Raw genomic sequence first — 15,415 nt, 5'->3', positions numbered from 1 at the left:
GTCAGGGGTAAATGTAGAGAAATGGGTCTGGGTGGGTTATTCCTTGGTGGGTCAATGTGGACTTGTTGGGCCAGAGGGTCTCTTTCTACACTGTAGGGATTCTATGATCTATAAAAGAACTGGAATAACCACATGGTACATTCAACTCACAATCTGCTTATTGTTTTAATCATGAGATCCCACAAGAAATCTTGGTCCTATTGCAGTAATATGTATTTCTGTATTTGCTATATCCTTGAAATGATCATAACATTTCATAAGCAATTGGAATTGTAATTACTGTTATGAGGAATGTTGGTCAAGGCATTGAGAGAACGAACTGTTCTTCATCAGTTGAGGGAATGAGAACATTGTTTCTATATTGGCCTGTTCAGGCCATGGTACATCAACTTATTCAATAATGCTGTATCCCCTCAGCACTGAAATGTCAGTCTAGATTACTAAATGCATGCATTGTGATGAGGTTTGAAATGTCAATTTTCTGACTTAAAGGTGTGCCTGTAATCCAGTAAATCATGTTGACTCTTCTATTTCCTTGAGGTATCCCTTTAATGTCTACTGTAACATTGAAGGAAGAGTAAGGCAACCCCCTTTTTTTACATTTAACAGGGGAAAGCATGACAGATGATCAGAGAATTCCTTTAGAAACCTTGTTCACACTCTGTACAATATTAGCAACATAAGTAGATTTAATAAATTTTATTGCCTCAATTTTCAGGTTACTTTGGTCAAACAGTTCACCAAGATATTATTGTATTCACGTTATAAATAAAAATCATGAGCATTGAGAGTAAGATGTATATTTCCATAACGAGATCTGGTTGAGATATTTGAAACGAAGGGGTTGGCGCTATTATGATGAAGTCTGATATAAGTACCTATACTTTATACATTGGTTTGATTTATTCCACTATTGAAAGGGCTCCCACCCACCATCCACCACCCACAAAGTTCTAAGTTGGTTTGTTAATAGAGAATCTCTCCTAAGCTTCTGTATTCCAATTACCCATTAGCGCAGGGTCTGTTAGAAATGGTGGGAAAAGTATCTGTTGCTTTTACTTACAGGATCTGAATTAATTTGAAAGCATTAAAATCTTTGAGCAAATAAAATGAAATTCTTTGAGAAAGCTGGTAGGTGTTTGAAAGACCATTGCATTAATTTAATTTTTATTGGTCTGAAAGTGCAGCTTACTTGGAATGAAGAAAGGCTGTCTCTGTATTTAATAAGCAGCCATATGGCAATGGTGTGTTTCATTATAAGATAAAGTGTCACTAGTTTGAGCGTAACCAGTAGGGTGGGGTTAAGGTTCACTTAATCAGTTGTACCATATCCTATTATGGTTTTCGAGGCTACATTCCAGATTGTTTTAAAGTATTTCAGGGTTTACTGTGCATCACTCATTCATGGGTGGGATCTTTTAAAACATAGCCTTTTGAAGACAATCTTAAACAGGAGCGTTTTTCTTCTACTTTGAAGAAAGACTATTTGTAGAAATTGATAAAAATGTATTTGAATGTCTGATTGATCCTGAACTAAAAAACTGTTGGTGCTGGAAAGCTGAAATTATGAAGATTTGTTGTTGACAGGTTCACATTTCTGGTGGAGATTTTTTTAAAGAAATGATGGCTATCTTCCTTAAATGACTGACCCAGAACAAAGTGTGGATGGGAAAACAAAATGGAATAATTTCCAAAAATGGAATAATCTGATTCACAGGGATGTTAACTTACTTACTAAACATACCTTATTTGCTTTAAATATGTTGAGCATTTGTTAGTCAATATCAGCACCTGTATGTCCTTTCCTTTAATATTTAAAAGTAAATTATATTTCAGAAGAAAAATAATTTGATTTGCAAAATTAGAGAGAATTTTGAAGATTTAAATCAATATTTTTTGCTTACTAATTGTACAGTATAGCTTGCTGTAAACTGTTTGAACTTTTTACATCAACATATATTTGAACCTTTCATCCATGACGATCACTTGGACCAGCTTTATCGGCACCCCTTTTAGTTTTGTTGATGGAAATTATACAGCATTCTTTTGGTCTCGGGCAAATAATGCTTCCCTAGCGTGTCACTCCTTCAGAAGACTTTTCTAATTATATTTGAGTAAAACTCAGAATGACATGTGTTAGCAATATGAGAGGCAGTCCATGAAATGAATTGAGTTCATAAAATGATCTTGTGGCAATGTTGACCAAATGTTCATGCAAATGACATTTCAACACTAGTCCTAAAAATTCTGTTTATCTCACATTATTGTGAACCAAGCAATTGTTAGTGTTGTTTAAGCAATGACTTTTGAAGGTACAATGAAACTGTTTGAGATTATGTCAAATGAATAACTTAGTTCTTGTCAAGATTTATACAATCATTGCATGATGCATGAGTCCTGCTTTAATTACCTGACAATAAGGCTCCTGATCTCGTTGTGGTCTTGGTCCAAACATGACAGAGTTGATCTCCAGAGGTGAGAGTGGTTACTCTCAAAATCAGGGCAGCATTTGCAATGCATGGCATCAAAGATCCCCAGCAAAGTTGATGCCAATGAAAGTGAGGAGCAAAACTCTCTGCTGGTTAGTATTGCACCTTGCACATAGGTTATTATTGGAGATCAATTATCCCAGTCCCAGAATGTCACTGCAAGAGTTTTTCAAGATTTTTCTAGGCCCAATCATCTTCAGCTCCATTTGTACCTTCCAGAGACGAGGATGTTTGCCAATGATTCCACAATGTTCAGTGCCAATCTTGATTCCTCAGATACTAGAGCAGCCCATGTCCATATTCAGCAAGACCAGGGCAGGGCTGAAGCTTGGACTGATTAAGTGACAGTAATAACCATGTCATGGATGTGACAGGCATTGACTTTCTCAAACAGGAAAGAATTTAACCATTTTCCTTTAACCTTCAATGGCATCATATGCCATTATGAGATGGTTTATTGTAACGAGACATTGAAAAACCCTTCCTTGCAGTATTCTAAGAAAAATGTGGCACTGAATCACATAGGAAATATTGCAAGATAGGTTTGAAGGAGTGTCTTAAAGGATGAAAGAGATGCTAAGAGATGTAGGGAGGTAATTCCACAGCTTAGGCCTATGAAAGCACCTGAAGGCATTGCTGGTAATAATGAAATAATTAAACTTAGGGGTCCGCAAAAAGGCCAAATTGTAGGAAGAGACCCAATATCTTGGAGAGTTGTAGGGCTTATGGAGATTGCAGACATATAGAAGGGATTTAAAAATAAGAATGAAAATCATAAAGCTGAGGTGTTACTTGACTAGGAATCAATGCATGTCAGCAAGAACTGGATTGCTGGGAAGATATATTGGCATTGGAGGAGTTCAGAGAAGATTCACGAGGATTATCCTTGGTGTGGAGGGATTTTTTTGTAAAGAGATATTGAGTTGATTGGCGCTGTATGCATTGGACTTTGGAAGAATGTGAAAACATCTTATTGAAACATATAAGTTTCTTTGAGGCTTGTGAAAGAGACTAGGACCAGAAGGTGTAATCTCAGAGTGAGGGATTGTTTATTTGAATGTGGAGTAGATGAATAGAATTTTTTTATCTGAGACAGTAAATTAATCTATGGGATTCTTTAACCCAGAGCGCTGTACAGACCGAGTCATTAAGTATATTGAAGGTTGAGATAGACAGATTTTTAATCAGTAAGAGAATGAATGGTTATTAGGTAAAGGCAAGAAAATGGAGTTGAGGTTTATTGGATCAGCCATGATCTAATTGAATAGCAAAGCAGACTCAATAAGACAAATGAAAGTAAGGACTGCAGATGCTGGAGATCAGGTCGAGAGTGCGGTGCTGGAAAAGCACAGTCGGTCATGCAGCATCCGAGAAGCAGGAGAATCGACATTTCGGACAAATGAGGGGCTTTTGCCTGTAACGTCGATTCTCCAGCTCCTCGGATGCTGCCTGACTGGATGTGCTTTTCCAGCACCACAGTCTCAGTAGGACAAATCGCCTACTCCTGCTCCTACGTCCTAGATTATTATGGTTTATTTACTGTAATGTATGACATGACGGTAGAATTTTAGATGATGTCTAGTTAACATATCTAGTCAGCTCAGAATGTTTTGGAATAGTTTGTCTCAGAAGTAACAGAATCAGGGATGAGGGTGTTAGCAGCAGATGAGCTTTGCTAGGAGAGTCAGGTAGAAATATATGGTTTTGCTGATGGTGCTGGTATATGATCAAAAACTTAATCTTCTCTTAATTACAACACTGAGCGAGTGGGTGGCTAGAGAATGGACTTTGTGATAGGAACTGGTTCTCTTGGTCTTCCCAATCTTTAATTGGAGGACTTCATATTTTCTCATCCAGGACTGGATCTCAACAAAGCCTTTCAATATTTTCAGTGCAGAGCTTTGAAGAGATGGTGGTGAGGTAGGGTTAAGTGTTGTCAGCGTACATTTGAGAATGAGGTGGCTTGTGTGGAGCAGTGGTAGTATTCCTAACCCTGAGCTAGGAGACCCTGGTTCAAATTCTGCCTGCACCGGAGGTGTCTAATAACATCTCTGAACATGATAATTAGATAATATCTACGTATGGGAAATGATGGATTTTTTGGATTATGATGCTGAGGAGAAATAGAAGGAGAAATAGATAGGTCCTTGGGAAATATCAGAGGTAATAGTGCTGGAGTGGGAAAAGGAGCTAATCCAAACAATTTTGTACCTCTCAATGTGCACCTCCTGGAAGGTTTGCCCTCATAGGGAAGCACTTGCTATGGCAATTGCTATATGAGGTTTTTGAGAGAGAAAAATTGAGTTAATGTTTCAAGTCCAATATGATTCTTCTTTGGAACTTCTTCATGGAAGCTCCCAGACCTGCTGAGTTACTGTGTTATATAATCCCACGGATTCATTACCCTCTGTTTTTATACCCCCTCCAATTACATCTGGTGCAGTAGGTACCTCATTTCTCCATGTAGCAGCTCAGGAAGTGATGAAATGGTATTGTTAAACCAAATATTTCATTATAATAAGCTGTACCTGTCATGCCACACTAAGAGTTCCAGTAGTAAACTTTAAAACTTCTTTGTGCTATAAGAAGGTCTGAAAATGTTTAAAAACAACAAGGAAAAGATATTTTAAATCCAATCAACTATTTGCATCTGGAAATGATGATTTATTTAAGCAGTGGTTTAACTTGTTTTAACCAGGATTATTTTTGAACAACAGTTGCACGAGCGGTCTGGCTACAGTCGATCGCCACATCAAGGAGGTTATACCACCAAAGCTACACCAGCAGTAAGCATGCCCATTCCATGAAGCAAATTCATAAAGAAGATGGTCACAAGGATTGAAAGAAACTTTTAAAAAGAGAAACAGGTGGTACAAGTAAAATAAATGACCTGATAACAGCAGTCGTCAGCACAGAATTAAATCAGTGCCTCATGGTCTTTGGTTATACCATGTGTTCTGTGGAAATGTGGTCCTGCGTCGCGCGGTAGTTAATTTTTTTTCCATTCAGTGCCTGCGCTATTTATTTTATCCATTAACTTTTGTTTAATTTAACACTCTTGAGGGAGGAAGAGGCCCTCTGATTGCTGGTGTGACTTTGCTGAGTGATTCCACAAAACATGAAAAGACAGCGAAGTGCGTAGCATTCATGTGTATGAATATACAGGAGATTTCTACTCCCTCTCCTTCTCCCTCTCTCTCTCTCCCTCTCTTCCTCCCCCCTCCCTCTCCTCCCTCTCTCCTCCATCTCCTTCTCCCCCTCCCCTTTCACTCCCTCTCTCTTTGCCCCCTCCCCTCCCTCTCCCTGTGCCATTGATTTTAATGTAACAGGATCTGATACTGTGGTGGTACCCCTTCTCTGCTAAACACTTAGACTGTACTGTGTTCTCTGCTAATTGTAAGTGCTTGAACACAGATTCCTTGTGCAGGCCTGGTTTAACTTATCAAACCCAGACCTGCTTCTCTTATGCCTGCTGTGCAGGGGGAATAGTGCACTGTACCAGCATCTTTTCAGATCGCCTTGTTGTGAGGATTCCAACTGTCGGTGCAGGAAAAGATGTCCTCTCTCCTTATTCTCTGTGGTTTCTGATAAGAAGATAAACTTAAGTACTGGCCAGAGCTATATGCTGACTTAAATTGCTGCCTGAATTAATAAATTATTGTGGTTCTACATTAACTCGACCTAACTTTTGAACACTTGAAAGAAAGAAAGACACACACAGACTTGTAAGTATGCATAGACATGCACAGGCATACACAAACATACATATACATACAGTCACATCAGAGCACCGACATATATAGACAAAGATGCACAGATTCATGCAAGCTTACAAATAAGAATATAGATGGACACAAATGAAAGCATGCAGATGCACATAGACATATATAAACGTACTAGTGTGCGTGTACACGTGCACACACACGCTGGTGCTTACAAACTGTGACTAGAGCTGAACAGATGAAATGATTTATTGAGTTTTATACTGAATACGTAAAGCATAAACATTGCTAACCGTGTGACTGGCAGCCTCGCCATATTGAGTAGACCCCTGGGACAGGCCTTTGTTCCTCTGCACTTGACAGGCATGTGTCTCTGCTAAATGAGAGCTTAATTTCTCTCATATGTGTGCAATTTTCAAGCCCAACAAAGCGGCTGAGACTACAGCTATTTAAAAGCTCCAGATCTGGAGGAAGCATTATTGAGAAGGTGATGCTGAAGGGCTAATTGGTTGGCGTGGTTTAGCAGCTGTTTTCAAGGAGAGTTCCAACACAGAGGGCTACTACACTTGATCTGCAAAGCAATATTCCACAAGGAGAAAAAGGCTTTGATAATTCAATTTAGCAACAAATCCAGCAATGCATAGACTTAACTGGTCATTTAAATCAAGGATCTCTTGCAAGTATTGTTGCATGACGAAAGCAATCACATCAATGAGAAAGGCCTACAGCTCATATGCACCATAAGCTTTAGAATTTTCTTTGTGATAACTCACAATTCAATATTCATGGTATATTTCCAATTTAGTGTTTCAGCACAGATTTTGAGATTTTCTGAAGAGCGCCTCTGTGGACGTTTATGTGAACTACCTGCTTAGTTTTCTTGGCTGTTAATATTAGCAGATCTATAATAAGTGTGGTCATGTAACATCTGCTATTTTAACAGAAGCATTTAAAATACATGGGTTAACTTTGCCGTCAAAATTGCAGACAGGGAAATACCAGACTGCTAACTGTTTATCCACAAATATCAAGAGCTGTAGCTTCTAGCTTATTGGCTCTCAAATTCATTGAGTATGTCCTCAATTAAAAATCCCAGTTATTAATGTCTTCATAGCCTTTTGTAACAGGCACTCAGGTATTCTTAAACACAAATAAAATCGGTCAAATATTAAAGTAAGTCAAAAGGGCCAAATAGAATTAGTTATTAGTTCCTACAATCAATCAAAAGTAACCCACTGTTTCCAATGTGCTCTGAGTCTGAGAGAGGTAAAAGAGTACTAATCAAATCCAAGCAAGCAGCAGCTGCTGCAAAATGCCATTGCATGGAGAATAGTTGCCTCAGCACAGGGAAAGGAAGTTTGAGAGAGAAAGAAGGAGAAAATCCTGAGCAAAATTGAATTGGAGAAAGTATAAACAAATCTTTGCAGGAACTTTTGCAGCTGTACTTTGTCTGACAGCTGGGATGTTAAAAAAATTACAATATTGTTGAATTACGAAAAGATGTACTGAACTATAGAATATTTCTTAATACAAAAGACCTCTTTGAAGAGCGTGTCTGGAACAATCGTTAATTGGTATTTTCATCCTCTTGGCAATGCTCTTTTTACCTTCAAATTTGAAATCACCTTATTGCAGTTTTTAGTGTAAATTGTTGCACGCCCCTACTAATGTGCCACTTTTTAGACACTCAAAAGACCCCTGGCTGTGCACAAAGAAATATGAAGTTGTTGTACATTTGTTACTAACACCATCAATAATTGTTTAAAATATTAACTCAGGATAAAATTATATGTGAAATAGCATGTGGTTTAAACTCTGAGTTTAGATTTGCAAAACGTGTGTTGGTTTTAAAGACTGGTAGTGCAATGGGCTTCATCATGATTGGAAGATTTTCTTTCTTTACTATTTTGTAGTGAGATTATAGAGACCTGAAAACTTGCCAAGAGCTAGAAGGGCTTTCTGTCTTCTACCAAACCTAAAAGTGACAGGCATGTTCTCAGTTTATAAAAGAGTGCCTCTGTTGGTCAATAGTAGCAGTTCACTGATTACCAGCAGAAAAAAGGAATGAAACCAATATGAGCATAATTGACTAAGATTGACGAGAAGAGGGATGTGAAAGAAAAGTTTTTAGATTACTGCATTTCAAAGACATCACAAAAGTAGTGCAAATTTTAATTTGCTTTAAGTGTATTTTAATGAATAGAACAAATTCCACATTGTTGCTACTGACAACCTACTACAAATGTCTTTATACCTAAATCTTTACCAGGCCTTATGTTAACATAATGACAATCTGAGACCTCTGTTCATCTTCCAATGTGTGACTACAGAAATACTAGTATTTAGGTTTATTGAACTAGAAGACTCAATGTTACTTTTTTTTTGCCGAAGTGTCAGTTGTGTTAAATGTTTTTTTCAGGGTTTATCATTGTGTGGCTCAGGGAGATCTCTCACTGTATCTTACACTAAACACTGTAATGCACCTCATTAACTACCAACCATACGGCATCCCTCTCATCTGATTTGAGCTCCATCTAGCCATACTTAAACAACTCGCCACTGCTGGGATATCCTGAAATTGACCAACATCCCTGGTGTCAGTGCCATCTTTTAAAGGCCATCATGCACATGAATGAGCACTGAAAGTCCAGGGCTGTCCTAAATTCTTGACATTTGCCTAAGACATAGCAGAGAAAAGAACTTTTTTGCCCTGTTGTGCAAGAAGGTCTTGTTGGATGAACTGTGCAATGGTGGAATCTCCTCTTCTCTAAGGCCAGCTGGAGAGGTCATGATACTAGACCATGGCCTGAAATCACCACCTGATCAGTGCAGTCTCAGCCTACTGGAGGAATGCTCAGTAATGCAGGAAGAGGATCGATGACTTTCTCCAATTCATTAACATTCATGCCACCATCGTTTCTCCAAACCTGAACCCTCACTCTACCTCTGCAACTGTACTTACCTCCTACCAATGTACCTGCTTTACCACTCTCACTCAGGCCTGCAGCATCTCTGCGCTCTCACTGTTACCCATCACTACCCTCCAGCACCACTAAACCTGCAAGTCCTCTGAGCTGTATAATCACTTGCTCAGGACACCCAGCCACCTGTAATAAATGTAATGACTGACCCACCCACTTTAGTCTAACGTAATACCTGTCTGTCATTCCAGGATGAAATATCACACAGAAGGAGTCATAATCAGTGTGCTCCCTTTCATTCAGTTCCTCACACCCTATGTAGAGTGCATCCTGATTCAGAATGGTTGACTGACCACCCCTCGACTGGTGTCAGAGACTGCCTTGACTTATTTTGCTTGGGACCTCCTGACCAAAGGCTGTCTTCATTGAATTGACTGAACACTGCTAACAAGCATGACAGTCTTCCTGCCTTGTGTCTGCTAACTAGCATAGCATACAGCAGTATGGTGAGCCTGTTATCTTTGACTGAAGATACAAATTGCAATGAAGCAAGGCAAGGTTGCGCAAGGCTTGAATGCTATGAGCCTCGAGGTAGGCTCAGATGAATGAGCTCTAAGGGAGCAATTCAAGAGCCAAGTGAAGCAGGCTCATACAATCCATGAGCTGGGTGTGTGCCTCTGAGCGTACAGTGTTCTTGCTGTAGCATTACAATGATAGGTGTCAGTGTTGCCTACACTGCAGCATTGAATTTCAGAAACATCTCATATATGGATCAGAAATATGCCTTGTGGATTTTTAGTGGCTGACACGTATTGGATGCCAGTGTTGTAAATGTGGGTATGCAAGATTGGTGTCCAAGGACTGTGCCCTGAGATGTTGGTGCCTGGAGTTCAATGTGGAGGCTCTTTGGCGGAAACAGTAAGCTGAAGACTCATGTACATGTTTTGACTTCAATATTGAGAATTCTCAAACTTGTTTGGTAAGGTAGAAAGCTAATTTGAAGTTAATGAGGTGAGATGTGTCATTAATACCAAGCAATATTCTTTTCTTTAATTGGCAACTTGTTGCTGCCTAGCAAGAAACTTACTTTGATGCTCAGCAGATGCATAAGAGATGCTGCAAGTTGTTCTTGATGTAAGAAAGGCCTCGAAGGATCTTGTGCAATTTTACTACAAATCTCACTATAGTCAATGTCATTCAAGTCTTGAATAGATTCCGTCCTGAGGGTTCAAGCGTAAATACGTTGTATTACTTTGTAGTGATTGCTGATTTGGAGGAAGGCCTTTGTAGCAAAGGGTAAATTAGACCACCTGGCTTCATAACTAGACAAAAGTCATGCGACAGAAAAGGACATAAATGAACTATTTGCTACCTATTTCTTTTCATTTAATGCAAATACCAGCTATTTGAAAGTGCTCATAGTCTGTGGCTGAGAGAGTCTGAATTCTGAACGAATGTACAGATTATTTCAGGCAAGCATTGATCTCCAATGTACATCAAAGAGGTGGTTAACACTGAACATCTATATTCAGTTTGTCCTTATTATTTCAGTAACTTATTATATGGAAGAGAATTTTCTAATGATGTACTAAAGCAAAGTTTTGAAAAGATTTTCACCTTCAAATTTTTTGAAAGCACAAATCAATGTCATTGTCAGACCTGGTTAGAAAGAAAAATCAATTTATTTATCACAAGAATACCAGGAGAAATCAACATTATTATTAAAGAAGGAAGATATTAACACATAACAAGCACTGATTTTTGTTTCATAAGAAATAACTTATAAGAGTTGCAAGAAGCTAGGCTATTATTGGTCTACAAAATTATGTGGCTCAGTAGTTAACACTACTGCCTCTCAGCGCCAGGGACCCGGATTCAATTCCAGGCTTGGGTGACTGTCTGTCTGTGTGGGTTTGCTCCAGTTTCTTCACACAGTCTAAAGATGTGCAGTCTAGATGGATTAGCCATGGGGAATGCAGGGTTATAGAGTGGGTGGTTGGGGGTGGGGGAAGAGCGGTGATGGGTTTGGGCTGGGTGCTGTTCGGAGGGTTGATGTGGACTCGATGGGCCAAATGGACTGCTTCCACACTGTAGGGATTCTATGATTCTATAACTACAAAAAGTTTTTGTAGGATGGAAAATAGACAAGGTGGATTACATGGCAGATAAATAGCAAGAGTGAACAACGAGGTAAGGTTGATGGATGTTAAATGAAAGAGAGAGAGAGTTTTATCAACTGATGAATTAGATGTAAGGCAAAGTGATAGAAAGGCAAATAGGGTTATAGAAGAGTGTTTGGTCATGTGTTATTCCTGACCCACATTTGAGCCAGCATTACATTTCCTGATCTTGTTTCTAATGATTCAGAGTTAGATCCTACAGCACCACACTATCCCTTTAAGAACAGCAGTAGCAATTTTGCACCATTTCCAAACATAATAGGAGTTAAAAAATCCTCTTTTTGTTCCACACTGGCTACCATTGTAAGCGGTGCTCCCACTATGTTCTCTGATATTCTGTGTCACATTGGAGAGATTTTAATGAGGAAACAGAATGCAGCTAAGCAATGCATCTTTGAAAACGTCCTTTCAATGTTCTTTTGACAATGAACACAGCAGTCCCCATTTAATAAAACGCTACTGTCCTTTTCCCCATGATCTGCTTTTCGGTTCTAAATTAAAAACATCCAGCTGCTAATCTCCGTGTACTTACTGAGAGGTGGACTGTCAGTAAGCAGATTATATTTAATAATATTTAAATAACTTTGGGGGTAAATTATAATAAGGATTCCTTTCATTTCCGGGGCAATGTACACTGTCAAGGAAATGCAGCAACTTTTAAAAAAGAAAATTCTGTGACATAATCAGTGTTGGCTATCTTTTTTAGAGTTTCCATTTCAGGGCATTTAATGGCCAAAACCAAGAGGGTTTTCACAAATATATGCTGCCAATGCTAATTACTGATCAGTCAATCCATATAGCTGACCATTCACACCTCAGCTTCAGATTTTGTCCCGTCTTCTTGTCAGCAATGAACACAATTGTGCTTCCTATATACACCTTCAATATGCATCAACATGTGGTATTCTCCTGACGCATGTGTTCTAGCAGAATTCTCTGTTGTCATGTGGTCTGTTACCTCATACACACAACTCCTCATTATTGATGGTCTTTTCACTCTACACTCATCACGCAATGCTTTTCACAAACACCCTGCCTTTACTTTTGCCCTTTTCAAAGTTCACTTTTTGGAGAAATATCAACTAACTCCTGACCTCACTTTTTGACATCCTACTCAAACTGTCTACCCTTCCAAAATGGCTTCAAAAAACATGTCAAATACTTTGAACCTTCTCTTTTGCAACTGAGACAATATCTCAGTAAGCGTCCCATTGTCAAATATGAAGTGAGAAGTTAGGCTTGGTTAATGGTTTAGCTAGAGCTGAAAATGTGTTGCTGGAAAAGCACAGCAGGTCAGGCAGCATCCAAGGAGCAGGAGAGTCGATGTTTCGGGCATGAGCCCTTCCTGAAGAAACGTCGACTCTCCTGTTCCTTGGATGCTGCCTGACCTGCTGCGCTTTTCCAGCAACACATTTTCAGCTCTGATCTCCAGCATCTGCAGTCCTCACTTTCTCCTAATGGTGTAGCTATCAGTGATCTGAACTTCGAGAAAGTTGCTGAATTGGACAACACAATAAATAACTGGGGAGTGACACCTTCGGTTAGGACATGGGTTCTGTGATGTTTCACACCTAAGTGCGGCCTTCTGCCATCAATTGCAAACTCAACAATTCCCCTCTCTTTGTATGGGGACTAGCCAGCCCTTCCAACATCTCATGTCACAAAATGTGCCTTGATAAGACCTGACCTGTCCCAAGGGGTTGGATTGACCAAATTAAGGCTGTCTTGTTTCAAATAACTGTTCCTTTCTGCATGGCACTGGCTACTTGCATCCATCAATAGCCAACTATTTTTGCAAGATACACATTAAGTGAACATTGTAGCATTCGACCTGTCATTAGTCAACTGCAGAAAAAAATGCTTATAGAAGCTGCCTGAATAGAAAAAAGAATTAGCAGCAGAGAATGGGCAGAGGAATGATATGTGCATTTTTCTTTTTTCTACAGCTATCAGATAAAGAAAACACTGACCTAACTGATTAGCCTTTGATTTAATATATTGACACATGGGCGCAAATAATTCTGTTTAGTGGCTTTTCCTTCAGATGGATCAATTTAATTAGTTATAAAATTTGACTTCTTGTCAGGAGCCAGAAGAAATGCTGACTTGGAGAAAAAAAGTTGCAGGCAATTTGAACAACAAAGCTATCGAGACTCAGTTAAAAGTTAATGATGCACAGAAATTGGCTTAATAGAGACAACTTCAGCAATGAAAGTGATGGTTGGGAAATTAAGTTAAGTGGATGGCTTTGGAATTGTAATGCTGCCTGTACTCTTAAACAAATTCATAAATTATTAATGCTCTCACTCCAAAGGGAAAGAGTAAAGCTTTGCTTTGTTTTTTTAACACAAATTTTGCTTTTGTTACTGATAATTAGCATCTGGCGTCACAGGGAATGACGAAAAAACGCGTTTCTGTTTCAATATATTGGCCTATGTCACATTGGATCCTTTTTTTTTCCAAGAAGTTCTTGGGTCATGTTTCTTGTTGTTCGTGTTGAGCAAACTGTTTTGTCTTTGCGTTGACTTACGTTGGCCGCAGCCTACACAGAAGGAACCGCAAAGGAAAAGAGGGTTATTAATACTTTCTTTCTGCTGTGTGCGACCAGCCAGTAGTCAGACTGAGGCCCGTGTTTTCTTAGGGCTCGGGTGGCAAAGCAAAGCTTTCAAACCTCAGCAGCGCAAAAAAGCGCCTTTTTGTTTTCTGCCAGGAGAGTTGGAGCATTCCCTATGGAACACAATGAATGAACCATTTTGTCAGACACCATTTCAGAGACACTGAATTCTTGTTTTTGATAATTATACTTGTCCGTCACTGGGTGTGCACATGACATTTGAGCGTGTTTAAAGTCTTAACACACTCATGTGCCTGCAATAAAGTCACTTAAAACAAGGCGGGCTTTTTGCAGACAACAGAGCTGTGTCTGTTGTTTTCTCAGGCTCTAGCAGCTGGGAGGCAATTGTGAGGACAACAGCTTAGTCTCTGTGAAATATAGGATGAAGAGGAAAACAGACCCAGTCCTTTCCACATCATTTAAAACAATGAAAAATCTGTAATGTTACTGTTGACACATGCAAAGAAAAATTTGCTAGGGGGTGGTTGGAGAGAGAATGCTGAACGGAGGGAAAGAAAAATATTGAACATCCAATGTTCACTTTCTAATGTATTTCTTTCTTTTTTGCAATAATATTGCCTGTCAAAATCAGTTGAGGAAAAGAACTACTTGTCAATTTGAAGTACTATAGTATATCTACAACTATTTAAACAATAGACTCTGCATTCAAGTTGATTGAAAACAGTAAAGGTAAATGACTTAAGTAGATTTTAAATAATATTTGTGATACTAATTAGGATAAAATATTTACATACTTTGAAGGGAGGGTGCTTCGGTACTTCTGTTATTATTTACTTTTTTTGGCTATTGGAGTGACTCATTTGGTCACACTCTTGCCTCTGAGTCAGAAGGTTCCAGGTTTAAGTCTTGTTTTAGAGACTTTATGCAAAATATAGGCTGAGCTTGGAATCAGCAATATGGTATGATTTTATTTCAGCTATCTTTTGAACACAGATCATTATCCTATGGAACCGATTGCTTTGGCTTCATTTTACAATCCAAAAAGTGAATCCATTTGGTGTATAGATTTGTACTTTGAAGTTAGCAGTTTTACTCCATGGGGCCACGGCAATGAATGGTATATTTGGCACTGTTTGTGTATTTTAGCTGAGATTGCTTCATATCTGGTCGGCATGGATGGGTTGGACTGAAGGGTCTGTTTCCATGCTGTACATCTCTATGACTCTATAAAGGGAAGTGGTGGCTGAATGGTAATGCCACTGGGCCAGTAATAGTCCTTGCTAATGATCTGGGCACATGAATGCAACTCATATCTCAGCAACTGATGGAATTTGAATTTAATTGATAAATCTGGAATTGAACGTTAGTCTCCGTAATGGTTTCATCAATTGTTATAAAAACCCTTCATGTCCACTAATGTCCTTTCATGGAGTGGAGGTGCCCCTGCTCCTCCATCAGGTGAAATGAAGAGAAGCTCACAGGTACAGGACTTTTTATTGGCAGAGAGATGAAAAGACTCACAAATAGT

The 15,415-nt window shown here is 39.0% G+C and overlaps 1 protein-coding gene across 2 annotated transcripts in view; it reads left to right on the top strand.

Annotated features, from left to right (window-relative positions):
* Positions 1-15,415, top strand: part of sox6 (SRY-box transcription factor 6) — a 389,285-nt gene that overhangs the window by 206,934 nt on the left and 166,936 nt on the right. The window lies entirely within an intron of this gene.

Source organism: Hemiscyllium ocellatum, chromosome 18 (assembly GCF_020745735.1).
Source record: "Hemiscyllium ocellatum isolate sHemOce1 chromosome 18, sHemOce1.pat.X.cur, whole genome shotgun sequence".
In the NCBI taxonomy this organism is placed as follows: Eukaryota; Metazoa; Chordata; class Chondrichthyes; order Orectolobiformes; family Hemiscylliidae; genus Hemiscyllium; species Hemiscyllium ocellatum.
The sequence above is the reverse complement of the archived record's forward strand: the minus strand, read 5'-3'. Positions and strand labels throughout refer to the sequence as shown.